The sequence below is a fragment of the Sminthopsis crassicaudata genome, chromosome 3, assembly GCF_048593235.1.
Source record: "Sminthopsis crassicaudata isolate SCR6 chromosome 3, ASM4859323v1, whole genome shotgun sequence".
Lineage (NCBI taxonomy): Eukaryota > Metazoa > Chordata > Mammalia > Dasyuromorphia > Dasyuridae > Sminthopsis > Sminthopsis crassicaudata.
In genome coordinates, this window is record NC_133619.1 from 75385917 (window position 1) to 75406088 (window position 20172).

Consider the following 20172-nt stretch of genomic DNA (forward strand, 5'->3'; position numbering starts at 1 on the left):
TCCTGCCCCGAGGAAATCTAAAATGGAAGCATTTAAACATTATTGTCCTTAACAGCTGGATAGGTGTTTTTCTGGGATTATGTGGGGCCAGAGGACAGCAAGGGAAAAGGAATAAGATATCACAGCTGGGAGGAAATGTACCTGTAGCCATTAGAAATAAAGCTTCATTTTCTCTGAGGCAACATATCTTTAAAAAAAACAACTCAACAGTATTGGGCATACAAAATCTCTCTCACCCCCTTCTTATAACAACCTTAAAACATAATTCTAGGATTGGAGTTACTAGATCAGAGGGTATGATCAGTTTCATGATTTTAAAATTACATTTCTAGTTTGTTTGGTTTTTTAAAAATTAACCTGATTCTTACCTTTATCAACTGTGTAATGACAACATGTCTGCCTCCCCACTAGGATTTGATTTAAAAATTATTTCAAATTATGACTATTCAAATTATGATTTCAAATTATATTTCAAATATTCACAACTATGATTTCAAATTATGATTTGAATTTTTGTCAATTTGATGAGAGCCAGATCTCAGTAAAACCTGGAAAGACTTAACATGCGCTGAAGCAATGTAAAATGTACTGTATGCATAGTAACAGTAATTTTTTTTGATAGTGACAAGAAATTGAAAATTGAATGGATGCCAATCAGGTAGGGAGCAACTGAATAAGTTATGGTATATGAATGAAATGGAATATTATTGATATATAAGAAATGTTGAACCCCCAATTAAATATCAAATTTTAAATTCTAAAAATAAAAGGGGAGATTAATAAAATTGAAAGTTAAAAAAATATTAAATTAATAAATAAATAAAACTAAGAGTTGATTTTATGGAAAAAACCAACAAAATAGATAAACCTTTAGTTAATTTGATTAGAAAAAGGAAAGAAAATCTAATTGTTAGTCTCAAAAATGAAAAGGGAAAACTTTCCACCAATGAAGAGGAAATTAGAGCAATAATTAGGAGTTATTTTGCCCAACTATATGTCAATAAATTTGATAATCTAAGTGAAATGAAGGAATACCTACAAAAATGTAGAGTGCCCAGGTCAACAGAAGAGGAAATAAATTATTTAAATAGTCCCATTTTAATACCAATCAGACTTCCAAGAAACTATTTAAATAACCTAGAAAAAAATAACAATAGAATTCATATGGAACAACAAAAGGTCGAGAATTTCAAGGGAAGTAATGAAAAAAAAATTAAGTGAAAGTGGTCTAGCTGTACCTGATCTAGAACTATATTATAAAGCAACAGTCACCAAAACCATTTGGTATTGGCTAAGAAATAGACTAGTTGATCAATGGCATAGGTTAGGTTCACAGGGCAAGATAGTGAATAAAAATAGCAATCTAGTGTTTGACAAACCCAAAGATCCCAAATTTTGGGATAAGAATTCATTATTTGACAAAAACTGCTGGGAAAACTGGAAATTAGTATGGCAGAAACTAGGCATGGACCCACATTTAACACCACATACTAAGATTAGATCAAAATGGGTCCAAGATTTAGGCATAAAGAACGAAATCATAAATAAATTGGAGGAACATGGGATGGTTTACCTCTTAGACTTGTGGAGGAGGAAGGAGTTTGTGTCCAAGGGAGAACTAGAGACCATTATTGATCACAAAATAGAAAATTTTGATTACATCAAATTAAAAAGTTTCTGCACAAACAAAACTAATGCAAACAAGATTAGAAGGGAAGTAACAAATTGGGAAAACATTTTTACAGTTAAAGGTTCTGATAAGGGCCTCATCTCCAAAATATACAGAGAATTGACTTTAATTTATAAGAAATCAAGCCATTCTCCAATTGATAAATGGTCAAAGGATATGAACAGACAATTTTCAGATGATGAAATTAAAACTATTTCCGCTCATATGAAAGAGTGTTCCAAATCACTATTGATCAGAGAAATGCAAATTAAGGCAACTCTGAGATATCATTACACACCTGTCAGATTGGCTAAGATGACAGGAACAAATAACGATGAATGTTGGAGGGGCTGTGGGAAAACTGGGACCCTGATGCATTGTTGGTGGAGTTGTGAAAGAATCCAACCATTCTGGAGAGCAATCTGGAATTATGCCCAAAAAGTTATCAAAATGTGCATACCCTTTGACCCAGCCATACTACTACTGGGCTTATATCCCAAGGAAATACTAAAGAAGGGAAAGGGACCTGTATGTGCCAAAATGTTTGTGGCAGCCCTTTTTATAGTGGTTAGAAGCTGGAAGATGAATGGATGTCCATCAATTGGAGAATGGTTGGGTAAATTATGGTATATTAATGTTATGGAATATTATTATTCTGTAAGAAATGACCAACAGGAGAAATACAGAGAGGCTTGGAGAGACTTACATCAACTGATGCTAAGTGAAATGAGCAGAACCAGAAGATCATTATACACTTCAACAATGATACTGTACGAGGATGTATGCTGATGGAAGTGGATATCTTCAACATAGAGAAGAGCTAATCCAATTCCAATTGATTAATGATGGACAGAATCAGCTACATCCAGAAAAGGAACACTGGGAAATGAATGTAAACTGTTATTTTTACCTTCTGAATCCAATTCTTCCTGTGCAACAAGAAATTCGGTTCTACACACACATATTGTATCTAGAATATACTGTAATATAATTAACATGTATAAGACTGCCTGCCATCTGGGGGAGGGGGTTGGGTGAGGAAGGGAAAAAATCTGAATAGAAGTAAGTGCAAGGGATAATGTTGTAAAAAATTACCCATGCATATGTACTGTCAAAAAAAAAAGTTATAATTATAAAATAAAATAAAAATTAAATTAAAAAAATTTTTTTAAATTAAATAAAAAAAGAAAAAGAAAAAAAATAAATAGTCCCATTTTAGAAAAAAGAAATAGAACAAACAATTTAACTCCCTAAAAAAAATCTCCAGGGCCAAATAGATTTAAACATTTAAAGAACAATTAATTCCAATACTATGCAAACTATTTTTAAAAATAGGGAAAGAAGGACTCCTACCAAATTCCTTTTATAACAGAGACATGGTACTGATATCTAAACCAGGTAGAGCGAAAACAGAGAAAGAAAATTATAGACCAATTTACCTAGTGAATATTGATATAAAAATTTTAAATAAAATATTAGCAAAGAGATTACAGAAAGTCATTCCCAAGATAATACATCATGACCAAGTAGGATTTATACCAGGAATGAAGGACTGGTTCAATCCTAGGAAAACTATTAGCATAACTGACTATATCAATAACCAAACTAACAAAAATTATATGATTATCTCAATAGATGCAGAAAAAGCATTTGACAAAATCCAACATCCATTCCTATCCCCCCCCCCCCCCAGGCTGGAGTTAAGTGACTTGCCCAGGGTCACACAGCTAGGAAGTGTTAAGTGTCTGAGATCAGATTTGAACTCGGGTCCTCCTGAATTCAAGGCTGGTGCTGTATCCACTGTGCCACCTAGCTGCCCCCATCCATTCCTATTAAAAACATTAGAGAATATAGGAATAAATGGACTTTTCCTTAAAAGGATCAGTAGCATTTATTTAAAACCATCAGCAAGCATCATACATAATGGTGACAAACTAGAACCATTCCCAATAAGATCGGGGTGAAACAAGGTTGCACACTATCACCATTACTATTCAATATTGTATTAGAAATGCTAGCTTTGGCAATAAGAGAAGAAAAAGAGATTAAAGGAATTAGAGTAGGTAATGAGGAAACCAAATTATCACTTTTTGCAGATGATATGAACTCTAAAGAATTAACTAAAAAACTACTAGAAACAATTTACTTTAGCAAAGTTGCAAGACACAAAATAAATCCACATAAATCATCAGCATTTTTATATATTACCCACAAAGTCCGGCAGGACATACAAAGATAAATTCCATTTAAAATAACTGTCAGTAGTATAAAATGTTTGGGAATCTATCTGCCAAGGGAAAGTCAGGCACACAACCACAAAGTCAGGCACACTTTCTACACAAATAAAGTCAGATTTAAGCAACTGGAAAAATATCAAGTGCTCATGGGTAGGCCAAGTGAATATAATAAAAATGACATTACTACCCAAATTAATCTACTTATTCAGTGCCATGACAATCAAACTCCCAAGAAATTATTTTACAGATCTAGAAAAAAAACAAAACAAAGTTCATCTGGAAGAACAAAAGATCAAGAATTTCAAGGGAATTAATGAAAAAAAATGCTAATGAAGGTGACCTACCTGTGCCAGACCTAAAACTATATTATAAAGCAATGGTCATCAAAATCATTTGGTACTAGCTAAGAAATACTACTTGACAAAAACTGCTGGGAAAATTGGAAATTAGTATGGCAGAAACTAGTCACTGACTCACATCTAACATCCTATACTCAGATAAGGTTGAAATGGGTTCATGATTTAGACATAAAGAATGACACTATAAGCAAATTAGAAGAACATAGGATAGTTTACCACTTAGATCTGTGGAAAAGGAAAAGAACTGGAGCTCATCATTCAACATCAAATAGATTATTTAGATTATATGAAATTTAAAAGGTTTTATACAAACAAAACTAATGCAGACAACATTAGAAGTGTTCAACAATAAATTGGGAAAACATTTTTGCATTCAAGGGTTCTGATAAAGGCTTCATTTCTACAATATATAAAGAATTGAATCAAATTTATTAGAATTGAAGCCATTCTCAAACTGATAAATGGTCAAAGGACATGAAGAGACAATTTTCCAATGAAGAAATTGAAACCATTTTTATTTATATGAAAAGATGCTCTAAATCACTGTTTATCAGAGGAATGCAAATTAAGACAGCTATGAGATACCACTGCATGCCTCTCAGATTGGTTAAGATGACAGGAAAAGATAATGATGAATGTTAGAGGGGATGTGGGAAAACTGAGACACTAATACATTGTTGGTGGAATTGTGAACTGATCCAACTATTCTGGAGAGAAGTTTAGAACTATATTCAAAAAGTTATATCAAACTGTGCATATCCTTTGATCCAGGAGTGTTTCTACTGGGCTTACATCCCAAAGAGATCTTAAAGGAAGGAAAAGGATCCGTATGTGCAAAACTATTTGTGGCAGCCCTTTTTGTAGTGGCTAGAAACTGGAAACTGAGTGGATCCCGTCAATTGAAAAATGATGAATAAATTATGGTATATGAATGTTATGGAATATTATTCCATAAGAAACAATCAGGAGGATGATTTTAGAGAAGCCTGGAGATACTTACATGAACTGATGCTAAGTGAAATGAGCAGAACCAGGAGATCATTATACATGGCAATAGCAAGATTGTACAATGATCAATTCTGACCGACATGGCATTCTTCAACAATGAGATGATTCAGGCCAGTTCCAATTGTTCAATGATGAAGAGAGCCATCTACATCCAGAGAGAGAATGATGGGAACTGAGTGGAAATCACAATATAGCATTTGCATTTTCACCTACCTTCTTTCCCTTCTTCCTTCCTCCCTTTCTTCCTCCCTTCCTCCATTCCTTTATTTTTGCTGGGGCATTTGGGGTTAAGTGACTTGCCCAGGAGCACAGCTGGGCTAAAGTATTAAGTATCTGAGGTCACATTTGAAATCAGGTCTTCCTGACTTCAGGGCTGGTGCTCTATCCACTGCTGCCCCTTGATCTGATATTTCTTATATAACATGACAAGTATAGAAATAAATTTAAAAGAATTGCTCATATTTAATCTCTATCAGATTGCTCCTGTGTTAGGAGGGAAGATAAAAGAATGAGAGAAAAATTTGGATCACAAAGTTTTAGAAAAATGAACTTTGAAAACTATCTTTATATGTATTTGGATAAATAAAATACCATTCAAAATAAAAGTTAAATTAAAAAAAAAGTAACAGCAATGTTTTAAGATCAGCTGTGAAGGATTTAGCTATTCTAATCTATAGATGATTCAAGACAAATCTGAAGGACTTTTGTGAAAAATGCTAACCATTCCCAGAGAAAGAACTGATGGTGATTGAATACAGATTGAAACATACTTTTAAACTTTATTTTTCTTGAAGTTTTGGGCAAAACTCACAAAAACACAAGCATAATTTTTAATAGCTGTTATCATACCAAATGGTGATAATCAATATCCAAACTTCAGAGAATAAAAAACTTGCAAAAATTGCTTTGAACAAAGGAATCAAAATCTCATGGCAACTAGGTGAGTTGTGTGTCCTCTTTATTGTCCTATCTGTTCTTGGAGGGAGCTATCCAGTGGATGCTTTTAGTGCATGCTCCCAAGTGAGATTATCTCTAATACTTCTATTAAACTACAAAAAGTAGCTATTCTATCTATTTGTGTGGTAGTCTATGGAGCATTGAATGTAAAATAATAATAACAGGATAGTGACTTGGCCCTCACTTTCTATCTGAAGTCCACCTAAAAAGACTAGATGAATATGATGATGATATTGGGAGTCAGTGTGATATAAAAAGGTCACTGTCAAGATAACTACACTCTAACCCTAATTCTGGCTCTATAACTAGGAGCCAGGTGATTTGGAACAGCAGAATCAAATTCAAATAGAAATAGGGGCCACTAAGTGAACATCAGGATCCCTATGGGCTGCCTAACCAAACCCTGACATTAACTATGTTCTATTTCATTTTATTTTATTTATTTTAAAACTATTTTCCAATTACATTTTGATCTGATTCAGACAACAGGAATGTTTCTAGCAATGTTTGAAATCTTTGGGTTAGTGTATAGAGGACAGGATTTAGGAGTCAGGAAAACCCAATTCAAATCTTACCTCACTCCTTTTAGCTCTATGATTTCTGGGCTAGCCACTGAACCTCTCTTTGCCTCAGGTAATTAATTCATTGGTACAATGGGGGCAATAATAACACCTATTTCACAAGGTTGTGAAGATCTTCCCCCTCCCCCACTGAGGCAATTGGGGTTAAGTGACTTGCTCAGGGTCACACAGCTAGGCAATATTAAGTGTCTGAGGTCACATTTGAACTCAGGTCAGGGCTGGTCCTCTATCCACTGAGCCACCTAGGTGCCTCAGGTTATGAAGATCAAATGAGTTAGTTAACCTATATAAAGCACTTTGCAAATTTTAAGGCATGTATAAATGCTAGATAATATTAACTAGGCATATTCCTTGAGGCAAAATGGAAGTCTTTCCATTGCTTAACTACAAATGAAGGAGTTAGTTTAGTTTTGTTTTTTTAATCAGTGTTGCCCAATCAAACTATACTACAGAATGGTAAAAATATTTATCTCTTCAGCATGGTGGGAGATGGATTAAGGAAGGGGAGATACTGAGGAGGAGTAGGGGGCAGGGTGAAAGGAGTAGCATGTAGGAAAAACAGGAAAGAGGAAAAGAATTCAGTTTTTAAAAGACCTTGAGTAGTAAAAGTTTTATGGTCCTATAAAAATTTGTTATTAACCAGTAGCTGGAAAGCTCTAGATTGGATGGTCTCCAAGGTCCCTTATAACTTACATTCTGTGATTGGAAACTCCCTTTTGAATTGTGCTGATTTTATAAAGCTCTTTAAACACATTATTTCATTTGGTCCTTACAATAATCCTATGATGCAGACATATTTAGAATTATCCAGTTCAACAGAGGAAGCAACTGAGGCTTGATGGTGAAAATCTGAACTTCTTGCTCAGTTCTTCTCACTCCAAGCCCTACATTACAAATTCAAGAGATTATCAAAGATACATGAGAAAGAAAAATGTCTGAAATGAGGCATGTTACACAGCACAGATATAGTTCTTTGTATCTGTATAATCCTATAATACAAAAAGGCAGAATGCTATAGCTCCTAGATTTGTGATCAAATCTCTAGATCAATAATTCTCTGGTTTAATTTAATTAAATTCAACAAACCTTTCTCTTTTTTTGCCTCTTTTTAAAATTTTAATAGTTTTAATTTACCAGATATATGCATGGGTAACAGGTTGACCAATACATGTTAAATATATTGTATAAGTTATAAATATTGTATAAGTTAAATACAATATATGTATACATGTCCAAACTCAACAAACATTTCTTAAAGGCTCACTGCCTTCTGAACATTCAGTCACAGAATCTAATTTCCATGCCCTCATTCCCAATAAAATTTTGGAAAAGAGCTATCAATCAATACAAATTAAAGAATGAAAAAGCATTTGTTGAATTCTTAACTATGTGCCAAATATTGCTAAGCAGTATGTAAGCAATATAGTCCTTCCCTCCAAGAACTTATCTCCTAATAGGGAAGAAAAAAATATTTGGGGAATGATGACCAGAGAGGGTGCCAGACAAGAAAGTCACAGAGATGAGGGGAGACTTGGGGTATTTGATTAGCACACCCTTTCCAGGAATGGTAGTGTTGATTTGACTGTTGTTCTTAGAGCTTAATGTTGGAAAAGTGTGAGGTAGGAAGCATGTTCATGTTGTGGCGTGGTACAATGATTTTCAAGAAGAAATTACTTAGTGGGTCTAGATCCAAGCTGGAAATAGCCACTTATCTGAAGCCAAGGGTCCCTCAGGGCTGGAGGTGGGTGGTAGGGAATTGGATTCTGAGTCTTAGGTAGAGGTTGGAGCAAAAGATCACAGCCACCCACCTGAAAATGGCCTGGAATACATTGAGATTTGTCTTCACGGTTGTTTTCCTTCAGTCTACACTGCTCCTTTCAGTCTTGACTCCACATGCACAGCAGCGATTAGTTGAATTAAGTGCACATGTGATTCCAGTGGAAAACAGCTTAGTGCATGGGAAAACCATTAATTTTGAAGTCTGAGCACCTGGATTCAAATGTGAACCCTGTTATTTACCTTGCACAGGTCACTTAACCTTTTTAGCTTTCTTTATCTGTTAAATGAAGATATTGGACTAAATGACCTTATCTCTAGCATAACTTCCAACCCTAACTCTATGGCCCCAAGATTCTGGATAAGTTTACTTCTCCTCAGACTGAAAGGGTTCAAAACTTTGAGTTCCTCTTAGAACTCAAGTTCTGTGATTATTCTCACAATCACTGGATCTCTAGGACTGGTGCAGACACATTCAGTCAATTAATATGTACCTAGCTGTATGCTGGAAGCTTTTAGAATATCAAAGAAAACACAGGCATGATCCCTGTTTTTAAAAAACCTATACAATATAAGACAATATATAATTGAAGCTGATTTTAGATAATAGATTCAAGGCTAAATATCATTTAATTAGATCCTTTTGTTTTATAGATAAAGAAGTTACGGTTCAGAGAAATGAAATGAGTTACCCAAACATGTATAACTAGTTAATGGCCAAATCTCTAAAATCTGTCATTGCCTCAGTTTCTCCTTTTCTGTAAAATAGGAACAATGATACTTTACTCCCTGCTTTACAGTATTGCTGTGAGAAAATTATATTATTATGAATCTTAAGGTTCCACATAAATAAAAGCTATTATTATTATCTTATCAACTGGAATTAATTATTGCATCATGACTAAAAAACTGGCCTCTGACCTACACTGACTGTGTGATCCTGTGGTAGTGACTTCACCTTTCAGTGCCAGGACAACTCTGCAAGCCTCTAAGTCACAGAAACGGTATGTACTTGCATTATTGGAAGATATGTTTCACAGAAGACTTCCTACACAAATGAAATCACAGTCCCAGTAAGAAAAGCAATTTGGTCAAGGCCTACAAGAAGAGAAAACATATTTTATTTTATAAAAGTAGCTTTCTATTTTTCAAAGTAAATGCAAAAATATTTTTCAATATTCACCCTTGCAAAATCTTGTGTTACAAATTTTTTTTTCTCTCTCTCCCCCTCCCTATCTTCTCTGTCTCCTAGACAGCAAGCAATTCAATCTTCCAAACAGATTTCCATCTTTATCATGCTACACAAGAAAAATCAGATCAAAAGGAGGAAAAAATGAGAAAGAAAAAACAAACAAACAACAACAAAAGTGAAAAAATTGCCTAATAAATGGAGGGTTATCACCAGAAGGTGATAATGCTGGTGATTTTTTTTTTAATGCACTCATCAAATTTGGAAGAGTTGTAGTCTGCCTAAATTATGGGATTACCCACACCATTAAAATCACAAATCTTGCAGAGAATCCAAATAAAGTCAAATTACTCAGTTTCATTCTTTGGATGGAGTCATGATCTCTCAATATGGGAATTACTCTCAGTGGAGCAGATTTCATCAAGCCTTCTCTTCTTGAACAAGTTATGTTCTTGTCTTTCTGCAGTCCTTCCACAAAGAATCCATTTAGTGTGCTAGATACCTTCTTCTGATTCTTATATATGTTTTATATATATATATATATATATATATATATATATATATATATATATATATATATATATATATATGTAATAGTTAGCATCTCAGAACCCACCCTGTTTGCTAGTTCTCATTCTTGATAACTAGTCCACCTTTCTTTCCCATTAGGTTAGTCCTCAAGAATACTTCTTTTAAGTTTTATTTCAACTTTTTGAACAGAAATTATCACTGTTAATATGTTGTCACCTCCTTTTTATTGAGTATCTTTCCACTGGCACTCAGTAAATGTCACTGGAAGTCATCTAAAATTTTTATTCTTCTGAGATAGTTGTATTCTGTGATTTATAGCTATGTAGATAACCTCACAAGGAGAATTCGTTGATGTTTGAAGGTTCTTTTGTTTTGTTGTTTTTTTTTGCTTTAGTTTTTCCAGCAGGGAGAGACTGGAGATCATTAATAATCATAATCATCATAATGACATTTATATAACCCTTTCAGATTTGCAAGCACTTATATTATACCACAGATATTTAGATATAGCTGGTTCTAACACCATCAAACAACACCTTACTTCCCATTGTTAAATGAAAAATGGATGTTGATGATTATACTCAATTGCATTTTTAAATGTTGAGATTACCAATATTAACATCTTCATCTTAAATCTATTTGTGAATCTTGACTTTTAGAAAATGAACTTTTCAAAAAAAGAGAACTATTTAAGGTATTATTTTATTTTGTAAGGGTAGCTTTTTATTTTTCAAAATACATGAAAATATAATTTTCAACATTCACCCCTACAAAATATTGTGTTGCAAATTTTTCTCTCTCCTTCCCTACCTCCTCCCTCCCCTAGACAGAAAGCAATCCAATGTAGGTTAAACATGTACAATTCTTTCAAACATATTTCCACCTTTATCAAGGAGGAAAATGAGAAAGAAAAAAACAAGCAAGCAAACAACAACAAAGGTGAAAATATTATATTGTAATCCACATTCAGTCCCCATAGTCCTCTATCTGGGTGCAGTTGACTTTCTCCATCACAAGTCTATTGAAATTGGCCTGAATCATCTCATTGTTGAAAAGAGCTATCGAAGAAATTGGAAACTGAGTGGATGGCTGTCAGATGGAGAATGGCTGAATAAATTATGGTATATGAATGTTATGGAATATTATTGTTCTAAATGACCATCAGGATGATTTCAGAGAGGCCAGGAGAGACTTACAGGAACTGATGCTAAGGGAAGTGAGCAGAACCAGGAGGTCACTGTACATGGCAACAGCAAGATTATACAATAATCAATTATTATGGACATGGTTTTTCTCAACAATGAAATGAGGCCAGTTCCAATGATCTTGTGATCAGAGAGAGCCATCCACACCCAGAAAGAGGACTGTGGGACCTGAGGGTGGATCACAACATAGCATTTTCACTCTTTTTGTTATTTGTTTGCATTTTTTCTTTCTCATTTATCTTGTTTTTGATTTAATATTTTTTGTTCAACAAAATAATTGTATAAATATGTATGCATATATTGTATTTAACATAATTTTTTACCATGTTTAACATATATTGAATTGCTTGCCATCTAGGGAGGGAGTGGAGGTAAGAGGGGGAAAAGGGAACACAAGGCTTTGCTGGGGTTAATGTTGAAAAATTATCCATGCATATGCTTTGAAAATTTAAAAGCTTAAATTAAAAAAAAAAAAAAAAAAAAGAACCCATTCAAGGTATTATTTTAAATTAAAAAGAGGTATTAGTTAGTTAGCCTGAACTTTTCCTTCCACTACCATTAGAACATTACCTTAAGTGAAAATGAAGTCATTTAGAAGTGCCACTTGATTTTCTAAATGTGCTCCAACTCAACTTCCAATTCAGCGCTAGGTCCAGTTAATTATCTATTTTCAGCACCTGTCCAATAGCCATGTCCTTATGGAGCAACTCAAAGGCATATTGCCCATTCAAATCCATGGCATTATTTGGTTTTCAGAAATTTGTAGAAATAATGAATTTCAGCCTATACATCGTCATCCACCCTGTGGTAGGACTGGAAGGGTTCAGGGTTTTCTAAGTGAACTTTTAGTCCTTGGTTAAAGAATCCCAGAATCAGGAAACTCACTACTTACCAATCCCTTTTCATTTCTTGACAGCTTTAATTCTTAAGGAGGAGTACAGTATTAGACAAATGTGAAATTTTTCTAGGAGAAGGAAAGCATATAATCCATAGAAATAGAAAGCTCTTCACAAAACTGGTGAACAGCATGAAGGAGCATCCTATAGAAGAGGTCATAGAAAGTGTTTGCTGGATAAGGAAAGTGAGGAAATTTGGCAAAACAAATTCAATCTATCCCATTCACACCTTTGGCCCAATGAAACTAACCATGCTCAGGCTGGACTATTCCACAGCCCAGAGAGATGAAATGGAAAGGAAGGGATGCCTTCTCGTAAGCATCTGCTTCTTTTCATTCTTATTCTACCAGTGTCCAGAGTGACAGCCACATACAATCCCAGTGAAAAAAAATCACTGCAGAAAATGGGCAACTTGAAAATGCAGAATTAATACTCATTAAATGAAAAGATGCTAATGCCTGAATTTGAACAACTGCAAAACCATTTTAATCCTGCTCTGAGCACCCACCTATTAACTGGCTAGTTGCTATAGACATGCAGCCAGAGAAAGGAGATTAGACTTAAGGGGTCCCCTTCAGGCTAGTCTTCCTACCAAAGAACAATGAAACCAGTTTTCAGCCCATTAACTTGAAAGGATGCTAGGTGGGCTGGGGAAATAGGAAGGCTAAATACAACCAAGATGGCAAATTGGGACTGAGCCATTAGAGCAGTTTGCTAAACAACTTTGCTAAGCAACTACTCTTCCCTGAATCCTGCTTGCACTGATAAGCCTCAGGAGCTGAGCTGCTGCAACAGTCCTACCTGGATTTTACAGTATCCTGATATTCCCAAAGAGTAGCCATAACTAATTATGATACCCAAGGCCATTTTCTCTCTCTTTTTTTTTTTTATTAAAGCTTTTTATTTTCCAAAACATATGCGTGGACAATTCTTCAACATTAGCCCTTGAAAAACTCTGTGTTCCAATTTCCCCCCTTCCCCCACTCCCTCCCCTAGATGGCAATAGTCCAATATATGTTAAACATGGTAGAAATATACATTAAATCCAATATATGCACACGTATTTATACAATTATTGTGCTGCACAAGAAAAATCAGATCAAACCAGTAAAAAAAAAAAAAGAAGCAAAATAAAATGCAAATAAATAACAGCAAAAAAGAATGAGAATGCTGTGTTGTGATCCACATTCAGTAGTTCCTACAGTCCTCTCTCCGGGTGTAGATGGCTCTCTTAGTCACTGAAGAACTGGAACTGGTTTGAATCATCTTATTGTTGAAGAGAGCCATGTAGGAAATAGTATGTCAATAATATAGGGAAATACAAGTGACTCACAGGGATAGAATGCTAAATCTGGAATCAGGAAGACTCATCTTCCTGATTTTAAATCCAAGCTCAGACACTTATAGCTATGTAACCCTGGGCAAGTCACTTAATCCTGTTTGCCTTAGTTTCCTCATCTGTAAAATGAGCTGGAGAAAGAAACAGCAAGCCACTCCAGTATCTGTGACAATAAAACTCAAATGGAAAAAAAAATTACATTCAGTATTTCTGATAAAGGCCTCATTTCTAAAATATATAGAGGATTAATTCAAATTTATAAGAATACAAGCCTTTCCCCAATTGATAATGGTCAAAGGATATGAACAGACAATTTTCAGATGAAAAAAATTAAAGCCATTTCTAGTCATGTGAAAAAATGATCTAAATCACTATTGATTTGAGAAATGCAAATTAAGATAACTTTGAGGTATCATTTTACACTCTCAGATTGGCTGAGATGACAGGAAAAGATAATGATGAGTGTTGGAGGGGATGGAGGAAAACTGGGACACTGATACATTGTTGGTAGAATTGTGAACTGATCCAACCATTTTAGAGAGCAATTTGGAACTATGCCCAAAGGGCTATCAAACTGTTCATACCCTTTAATCCAGCTGTCTCACTAGTGGGTCTGCATCCCAAAGAGATCCTAAATGAGGGAAAGGGACCCACATGAGCAAAACTGTTTGTAGCAGCCCTCTTTGTAATGGCCAGAAACTGGAAACTAAGTGGATGCCCATCAATTGGAGAATGTCTGAATAAATTGTGGTATATTAATATTATGGAATATTCTTGTTCTGTAAGAAATGATCAGCAGGATGATTTCAGAGAAGTCTGGAGAGACTTACATGAAGTGATACTGAGTGAAATGAGCAGGACCAGGAGATCATTATACATGACAACAACAAGACTATATGATGATTAATTCTGATAGATGTGGCTCTCTTAAACAAGGAGATGATTTGAAGCAATTGTAATAGACTAATGGAGAGAGAGATGGAGAGATGCATGCAGAGAGAGGAGTATGGGAACTAAGTATGAATCACAGCATAGTATTTTTATCTTTGTTGATGTTTGCTTCCTTGTTTTTTTCTTTCTCATTTTTCCCCTTTTGATCTGATTTCTCTTTTGCAGCATGATAAATGTGGAAATATGTATAGAACTGCACATGTTTAACATATATTGGATTACTTGTTGTCTAGGGGAAGGAGGTGGGGAGGAAGGGAGGGAGAAAAATTTGGAACACAAGGTTTTGCAAAGGTGAATGTTGAAAACTATCTTTGTGTTTTGAAAATAAAAAGCTATTATTGAAAAAAAAATTTAAAGAATTACCAAAAAAAAGAGAAGAAAACTCCAAATGAGGGGCAGCTAAATGGTACAATGGATAAAACTTTGGCCCTGGAGTCAGGAAGACCTGAGTTCAAATGTGGCCTCAAATACTTAACATTTACTAGCTGTGTGACCCTGGGCAAGTCATTTGATCCCAATTGCCTCACAAGAAAACAAACAAGCAACAACAATAACAAAAAAATAGTCAGGAAGAGTCAGACTATTGACTAGGTAAGACATTTTCTTTACCAATGTAAAATCGCACAGGCTTTTCTATAACATACTTTGGAGAGTTGCTTAGATCACTGAGAGATAAAGCAATTTTCCAGGCTCATGTGTCCTCAAGAAGCTTATATTTTGTAGAGATGACAACATGTATATATGTATATATATAATATGTAATATTACATGTACAATATATACATATTATTGTTATACATTACATATATTATAATTATATTACATATATGTGTAATATATACATATAAAATATATAATTACATATATAATATGTAATATTACCTCAAACTCAACATGACAAAAGACTGAGCTCATCTTTCCCTCTAAATGTTTGCTTCCATGTACATTTCTGTTAGCATCATCACATCCTGGTTGTTCATATTTGAAAAATAAACAAACAAATAAACAATGAGCTCTTCAAGTTGTCTTTCTACTCTTTTCCTTCATTTCTCTTATCAAAAGTAGATGCTTTTTTTTTTAATGCTCATTGAATTGAACTGAATTGAATTCTTCCTCTGCACTGTAGTTCTCCTTCTCCTTTCTAACTAGCATCCTCATCCATAGATCCTCATTAGCACTTGCCTAATCTCATCTAATAGGTTCCACCAAATCTTCTTTGTTTCTAGTGTCTCTATTCTGTTCTCTAATTCATCCATCATATGGCTGACAGACTGCTTTTCAATCACATGTTTATCCAGTCATGTTTCTGCTTTCCCTGTGTGACTTACAGCAAATCACTTCATTTCTGGAAGAATCATGAGAAGAGTTGCATAAACCAAATGAGAGTGAAATAAGCAAATGAAGGAAAATGAAAAGGGATGACTTATAGAAATGAAAATGGAAAGAATTAACCAGAACCAAATGCTCTGCTCTGCTACCATCAAAAATGTCCCAGAGAAGAGATTAGAAAATGTACTCTCTTTTTTTTTTCCAAAAATGAAGGACTATGACTATGAAATATTGCATAAACCTTTATATATAGTGTGTTGATTTAGCTAAGCTGCATTTTTTAGTGCATTTTCTTTTTAAAATTTTTGTAACAAAGAATGACTAGCAGGTTTGGAGGGTAGGTGGGAAAATATGAAAATTAATGGAATGTAAAAACAAAGGCATCGATTAAAAATTAAAAATAGCATCTTCCCTAGGGACCCTTTTCCTTTACAGCTAAAGATGGATGATTTACATAACTTCTCTATTATCTAGAAGTTAATTCGAAGTGATGTATTCTGAGAATAGGTTACAGGGATTGTTATGGTAGCAAAATGTGAATTTGTAGAGTTCTAGCCAGTACAAGTTACCCTTCCTTTATTACCTTTTAATTAAAAACATAAAAAGTGTCATTTGTTTAATGCTTTTTCATTTCCAACTGCTTTGCAAACATAGACTAATGAATTAATCTCCACAGCACAATCCTGCTGGAAGGAGGTAAATAGTAACAGGCTTGGGTCATATCTCTTAGGTAAACTGAAAATACAATGAGAACAAAAGTTAAGCTGCTTATTTTGAGAGATACCCCTCCCCCTTTAAAAATTCATTGATTGCATCTTGACTACATCTGGTTCAGGAACAGCGTGCACTATCAGGAAAGGGAAATACTCCCAGCCCTACTAGGTGTTAGACCACAAGGTTAGAAATACTAAAATTATTATATTTCCCCCACCCTGAGACTGCTGAGCACAGAAGCCTCTAGAAACTGGTTGGATGGTGTCTGTTATATGACATATTTTATCATAGAATATTCAAGCCAATGGGAACCACAGAGATCATCTGATTCACTATTAATTGGACTTTTAAAATTCAAAAACCATGAAATATCACGTGCAAATATATGCATATATATGAAACCCATAATTAGACAATAAACTTATTAGCTTATATATTAGCTAATTGGGTATGTCTTATTTCTTTATTACTATGATAATTAATTTCAAACTTGTATCTTCTTCCTGTTTTTAGGATTGTTTTCTTCATATAATAAATTCCTTAAACAGAAACAAATTTCTTTGAAGTCTTACATCTTTACATTACAGTAATTTCCTGATATTCTATACTCTCCTTATAACATGTACTTTTAATAATCAAGCAAAGCCAATTAACAGGACTGTTCTGTCTGTTAGCAGTATGCATCTTGAGTTAAGCATCTCTCTACTAAAAACAAGGAAAGAGTGTTTCACAATTAATTTATGTTTCATAATTAGTTTTATGATTATTATAATCATCAGAATTTGACTATCTTTCAAGCTTGTTTCTTTTACAATTGGTTTTTAATGAATAAAAAGGATAAAACATAAGGATTTCCCTTTTCAAAATTCACATAACAGCCAACTCTCAACTTACATTGAACATATATATGTATGTGTATATATATCCATTCACACAACAAAACACACAAAGCAAACATGCATGTGTCCACTTCAAACATATGTACACATAAATCTTTCCCTTCCATCATCTTAGTCCAGTTCTACCTGTTTGGTTTATAGCACCTTCTCATAAGGTTACCTTTCTCTTTACACTTTAATGAGATTTATTTTTTCATCAGTGCATTCCATCAAGTTTGTAAGGCCTCCATACCTTCATCTCTGTATGATTCCTGTCTATTTCTTAGAGACCCTCCTCAGGGGAGCCATGCCCTGTGCTTGTGTCCTCTCTCTAGGTCTTATGACATTTTGAGACTACCAAATGTTCAGGCTGTCCATCTGTTTGTATCACCCGAGGAGCCCCGTTTTCTCAGTGATATATCTCACACCACTTCCTGGGTGTAGGTCATCACCAGAATTATATTTTAGTTTACTTGTGCCCCCCTAGCATCTGTCTCCTTATTATAATTTGGGTTGCCTACAATTCTTTGGAGATTGTGGTTTTCCAATATTGCAATCATATAGTCCTGGAAAACAGCTAGTAAATATTGAAAATACAGCATATTTCCTCACAGCAATCACACCTCTCTCTTCCTTTTAATTCTGGACCCAACTCAATTCCTGTTCCAGGAAGACTCAGTGGTATAGTGAATCGCAGACTTGTCATCAGGTCATAAACCAGCTACTTACAAATTAGGGTATATAAATATATTGGAATATTAATGTGTCCTAAGAAATGACGAAAAAACAATTTCAGAAAAAATTGGGAAGACTTATTTGAACCACTAGGAAAAAACTGTGAACAAAATCAGCAGTACTATTTCTACATTAAAAATACAATTGTAAAGACAAGCAATTCTGAAAAACTTTAAGAATGTACATCAATGTACATTCAGCCACTATTCAGAAAGTGGAAGAAGAGAAAATAAATGCTTGTTCATTGAAAAAATAAGTTAAAAAAACAAATAAGGCATAAAAGAAGCATTTTAGGAGAAAATCAAAAGATGGACATTTTCCACTGTCTGTGGGATCTCTATGCACAGAAACTAGGCTGTGAAAACTGATTTCCCTATCCGCTGGCAGCAGAGAGGTCATGGAGTAGTGTTTCAGAAGGAAATTCAAATTGGAAAACTGAGTTTCAATTAGAATCCACTGATTTCTGCCATCCATGTCCCTCAAAAAGGCTCTAGGCTTCTCTAAAACCAGATGCTAAAATAGGATCTTTCCTACCTTTTCTAAAATGTATCAGATTACCCTTCAAGGTGTTTATTGTTTCTAATTATCTGTCAACAAACTTGCTTCAAACTCTTAAGTCCTTCTAGTGGATGTGTATAGAAGGGCAATCTGACTCTGTTTGCTGGAGAAATTAAGCATGGTGGAATGTTACCTGAATTGCTAATTTGATACATGTTTAGAGAAACTTCAGCCTTTAAAAAAAAAAAAAATTAAGGCAGAGCTCTGTATATGGTATCATTATTTTTTTGTAATAAATCACTTTTTTTTTTTACAAAAATGATGGAGAAGATAACATTAACTACTAACTTTTATATAGTTATCTTTTTTCATCTCTACAAAATCTTCATGAGAATAATTTATGTACATACCAAAGGTATGTACTTGATGAAAATATTGGAAGGGAATGAGAAGAGTTTCACTGTCAATTTTCCTCCTCAAACACATCTTTGCTCTTATAAAAATGATTGAAGAGCAAAAGGAATAGATGATTCCTGGTTTTTGACTATGAGAAAAGCAATTGATTTGATGTAATCTATTCTCCAACAAGGTCTTAACCAATCTTATGTCAATATTTTACAAGGCTTATTGACATATTCTGTACAACAAAAAATTTTATTCAACAATCATCTAAATATCAGTGTCTGAAACATATAAAATGAGATGCATGTTAAGTCAATAAGCATTTATCATGTATCCACTGTGTGCCTGGCATTGTGATAAACATCAATAATATAAAGGAAGACAAAAATAGTCCCTAGTCTCAAAGAGTTCAAATTCTAATGGTCTCTAAAGGTGCTTATAGCTGTCATGGTTTGTATATTCTGCTCATGAACAAAAGAAATGTTCCCTAGGATGTTTGGGACCCTGTTTGTGGATGATATTGTGCTGATTGCATAGAGCACCACAACCTCTTCAAGGAAATCCATATCTATGCAAAACAGATTAGCCAGGTACTCCACAAAAAGGGGAAGGGGCTGAATAAAAAAACAAATTGCTAAGTCTTGCTGTTGTAAGGAGTTTGTTTACTATCAAGGATATCATGGGTAAACACTGTCAATAATGATTTAGACCCAGAGTTTAATAGAATGTGAGAAGTGGACTGTATTAATAAATTGCATAGTGTTTTCAATAATCTAAAAGAATTCTTCCTCTGAAAATATATCTTTTTTTTAAAGCTAGTATCTTTCAAGATTGACAACCTGACTTTGAGTCAAAGAATACTATACCTTGTATAATAATAATATATAAAGCAAGCTATATGTTGCCATGCACCATATA